Source organism: Chiloscyllium plagiosum, unplaced genomic scaffold (assembly GCF_037043375.1).
Source record: "Chiloscyllium plagiosum isolate Xiang-an unplaced genomic scaffold, Cpla_swu_hap1 HiC_scaffold_19, whole genome shotgun sequence".
Classification (NCBI taxonomy): domain Eukaryota; kingdom Metazoa; phylum Chordata; class Chondrichthyes; order Orectolobiformes; family Hemiscylliidae; genus Chiloscyllium; species Chiloscyllium plagiosum.
The window spans coordinates 21,523,190-21,528,328 of NW_028270157.1; positions in this window are offsets into that span (position 1 = coordinate 21,523,190).

Below are 5,139 nucleotides of genomic sequence, written 5' to 3' on the forward strand. Positions count from 1 at the left end.
CAAAGTGATCATGTTTTAGAAGTGACCTGTATAATGAAAGGGGAGTGGTCAGCTCTCTAGTTGAGCAGTTCAGTCCAGAACTAGTTAGGACTTTAACAGTGAGCTGTGTGGAAACTCACTCTCTCTCTTTCTGCACTTCTAACTTCAAAGTGTAAGCATCTGTTCCATTTTAAAACTGTGTTTTAAGGGGGTTTGCTTATTGGGACTGTTGCGTATATTCGGAACAGCATAATTAAGTCTAGTTTGGATAGACCGAGTTCTGCAGGGATTCTTTATTCTGTCCTTTCTGTTTCATTGTATAATTTTGTAAATAAATTTCTGTCTGATTTAAAACCTCGTAGTCAACCTAGCTAGCTTACTCCGGGTAATTCTCACTGTACACTTACCAAAACAAATTGCAAAGTTATGGTCTAGGTTGCCTGCTCAAGAATGTTTTGAGTGGTCTGGCCTAGTCCATAATAGTGTCCCGTTGATTTGTTTGTAGGTCATGTCATTGAAAGTGAAGTGGGTAGTGAAGGACAGGAGAAAGTGATGACTGCAGATGCTGGAGATCAGAGTTGAAGAGTTTGGTGCTGGAAAAGCACAACTGGTTAGGCAGCACCTGAGAAGCAAGAGTGTTGACGTTTCGAACATAAGCTCTTCATCAGAAAGAGTAAGGCACAGGTCTACTAGCTTGAGGATGCTGTCCTTGCTGATGGAGTTGGTGCTGTCTCATGATTGTGTCTTTGGTTTGTCTCGTAGTGAGGTCAGTGTTTTGTGTTTCTTTAGTCAAGTTGATGTAAATTCTTGTGAAAAGGGCCATTACATCGAAGGAGACCATGACTTCATCTTCTTCTATCTTGGTGTCTTTGATGATATTCAGGAATTCTTGGGTGAAGTGGATGGAGTGGCATGAGTTTCCTATTAGCTATTTCAGTTTATGGTGAAGGTCCTTTGCTAGTCTGTATGTCGGTGTGGTGGGATGTGAGACTATGGGTCGGCGGGGGGGGGGGAGGGGGGGCTGTTTTGTGTACCTTAGGTGATCCGTAGAAACAGGGTGTGTGGGATCCATCAGGTTTTATTCTTTGCCAATCTGTCTTGTTCATTTCACCTACTTTGTGGAGCTTCTTCAGTATTGCTGTGATACAGTTTTTTTTAGCTGTGGAGTCAGGTTCATCACTACCTGTTGGTAGGTGTCGATATCTGGGAGTAGCGAGTTCGTCTTTTCAATGTACTGTGTTCTGTTTACAAAGACGGTCATGTACTCTTTGTCTGCTGGTAGGATTACACTGTTTCTGTATTTTCTGAGTCTTTCTAGGGGTTCCTTTCCCTGTGTGTTGAGGGTGTTCTCTTCTTTCTTCCTGCTTAGTGTTGGTGCTACTGTCTGTCTGATGGTCTGCTGGGTTCTTCCGTAAGTCCATTGTCTTTCAAGGTTGATTCCAGTGCTGCTGGGAAGTCCTTTTGTCCATGTCTCTGTAGTTGTAGTTCATCCCTCTTATTAGGATGGCTTTTTCTGTGTGCGCTAGTAGTTGGTCCGACAGGTTCTCAATTTAAACTTCTGAATTGTTTGTGTTGTTCATTTGTGTAAGCTTGCCATTTTTCTAGAAGGGCTAGATTTTTTCTTTGTCTTGGTCTACTGTTGTTAGATCGATGGCTCATTCTAACGTGCTTGTCCATTCCTGGTCAGTCGTGTTAGTGTACAAAGTTTTTGGTGCAAAATTTCCAATTCATATTTGTGGAGTTGGTTGGGGGCATAATTAATCATTTCTCGCAACATTCTGTGGCCGTTCTGTTCTGTTATTCTTATGGCTTGTGGGGTGTTTAGAGCTGGTTTGTACTTGATACATCTTGGTAATGCCTGTTTCCTGAGGTATTCATGTTGGACATACAGTCTGATGGTATTGTTTTCCCATCTTTGGGCTAGTTTGAGCATATTGTGACCATGGACATTTGCGATTTTTGAGAAGATATGTAGCTCAGGTTGACCAGAGGAAAGTTACAATATTATTAACATCACCCTTACTGGCACAAATTTCACTAAACAGGAAGAAAACAACAACAGACTCCCCTTCCTAGATGTCACATGGAACAAATGGTCATGGAGAACTGCAGACCAGTGAATACAGGAAAGCAACACACACAGACCAGATACTCAACTATAGGAGCAATTATCCCAACACCCACAAATGGAGCTGCATCAGGACATTTTTTAAATGCGCCACAACATACTGCAGCACCCAAGAACTATGAGCAGGAGAAATATACCTATACAGTGTATTCAAGAACAACGGGTACCTGATAAGCACAGTCCACCGATTCTTAAATAACAAGACAACACACTCAGAGACTCTAGCCACATTGCAATACATCAAAAACATCTTAGAGATGACTATGAGACTAATCTGACCTCTTGGCATCATGGTAGTCTACAAACCTACCAACACACTGAAACAGTTACTGATGAACCTAAGGCACCCTGCGCCCAAAACCAGCAAAACGAATGTCATATACAAAATACTCTGCAAGGACTGTAATAAACACTACATCTGACAGACAGGCAGGAAACTAGCCGCCAGGATACATGAACACCAACTTGCCACCAAAAGACATGACCAGCTATCACTAGTGTCCTTACGCACAGACGAAGGAGGACACCACTTCGACTGGGACAGCACATCTATCCTAGGTCAGGCTAAACAAAGACACGCACAGGAATTCCGAGAGGCCTGGCATCTTTCTTGGGGAACCCTGGGGAAACACATTGATTGGGATCCCATTTACAAACCTCTGAGAAAAAGAACCAGAAATGATATCACTCACCTTAACAGATCAAGACACATAAATAGGGAGCACGACACAACACCAGCACTTCAACAGAGGCTCACTGATGATGTTGTCTGAGAACAAACCTACCAGCTCAGTAAGCAAGCTTACAACCTGAACCTCAACCTGAGCTACAAATCTTCTCAAAAATTGCAAAGGATACCTTGTGATTTTGTCTTCTTCTGGCTGTAAGGAATATTGGCATGCTGTTCTTGCAGTTCAACAGGAACAGAAAGGGAACAAATGTATAAATGCTACTTCCAAGATATAGCTTCGAACAGAGTTTGCATTGCATAATATCAGTGGGATATTTGTAAGGTTGTTGCATACCTCTGTGGGAGAGAGTGGAAAGACTAGGGTAATGGATGGTAAGACATCAAAGGAGGATGTTACATGCACTTGGACCCCATTTACCAACCTCTGAGAAAAAGAACCGGAAATGATATCACCCACCTTAATAGATCAAGATACATAAATAGGAAGCAGGACAGAACACCAGTGCTTCAACAGAGGCTCACTGATGATGTTACCAAATGTGGTGACAAAACATCTGAGAACAAATCTTTACTAAGTCAATGAAGTCAAGGGGTGTGTTTGGGGTCTGACCCTTTATGTAACCAGTTATCTTGTTATACAAACAAGGAAGTAGTATGACCTACTTTTGTTGTCACGGTGCATCCCTCAGGCAGAGGTAAGGGTTTGGAATTCCTGGGACATCCTCCAGTTATTATCTATTCTTTGCCTTATCTGCCTTTCTATTATGCAGTGCAAACTCTGTTTGATGCTATATCTTGGAAGTAGCATTTATACATTTGTTCCCTTTCTGTTCCTACTGAATTGCAAGAACAGTATACTAATATTCTCTGCAGCCAGAAGACAAAATTACAAGGTATCCTTTCTCTCTCTCTTTCTCACTGAAGTTTATAAATACCAGAATCTGGAAGGGTGCAATTAGTAAGCATGAAAAGATAGAACTAATCAGGAAAAGTGTTCTCTGGTGAAGAGTGTAAGTGACAGCAGTGTGAGTTTATAAGGCACATATTTTAATATGTGATTCATGTAATTAAAAAAAACTATTTGTCTAATCAAATCTGTTCAGAGATGTTATTACACATCCCTGCAGCAGGTGGGAATTGAACCAAGGACCCCCAATCTAGAGGTAGGGACATTACCACAGTGCCACATTGGCTGTAGATAGAGCGGTAGGGACCCAATCTTTTCATTAAAATAATATGTTACCATGACTAATTAGTGCTAAGTGTATGGGGAAATGTGAAGCTTAAGAATGTCAAATGAAGACTAATTAATAGAAATTATTGGTGGGTGAATGTTAGGAGTGTGACAATTTGATCAGTTGATACATTGCAAGTGTAATTGACAGGAAAAGTATTCAAAGATGAGTTCACTGACATTGACGACTTGTGAGCTCATTGAGCATGCTGTGGCACTGTATCCAGGCTCTTGGACTTTGAGTCCTACATTGCCCATAACAGTTGTCAACTCTCATTGCCTTTTCAGTAAGTGTACTGTAGGCCTCCAATTCTCTAAGGCCACAGGATGTTGCTACTCCTTTCTTCCTCCTCTGTTAAAGCCTCTGGGGCAGTCTGTAAATGTTGGAGCTTGCAGTCTCCCATGTTCTGTCATTCTTCCCTGCTTTCGAAGTTAGATTCACTTCCTGTATGACAGGCAGCACCTGATCCAGCCACAATTACGCTCCCTTTTGAAAGGTGTAGATTAGCTTTGACTGGCATTAACAAGCTATCATTTTAGGCCCCCATTGATGTGTCCAGATAATCTACAGCCTGATTAGAGCTGATTGCACACAGAAGTTATTCAAATGAACAAGTATCTTGATACTGTTGCTGTGTTTGCAATCAATGGGACAAGTTAACCGAATGTCCTGATTTTGTCTAATTTAGGGTTTGGGCTGTTATCCAATCTCAGTTTCAATATTTTACTTCAAATAAGTATATTTGAAATCATAAATTAAGCCCAATCACATTAAATATATTGAATAAAAGCTGCTATTTGTGAATTTTCAATTAAAATATTTGGAATCCATTTTATTGCTACCGTTGATGATAACTATCAGCTCCCAAAACGATTTATACTGTTATTCAAATGCCAACATCATAGTACATAGCAAAATATGCTGATTAACGGAATGTTTTAGCTGATGAGAAACTCTGGGTCATTATTAACTTATAATTTAATCAGCTTTTTCTGATTGCTGTAAAATATGCTGGGAATTTTCAAAATTGCAGGAAGGGGTTGTTTAGCAGTTAGGGAGTCACCTCGAAACTACAATGATCCGACTAAGTTTGCTTTATACATGAA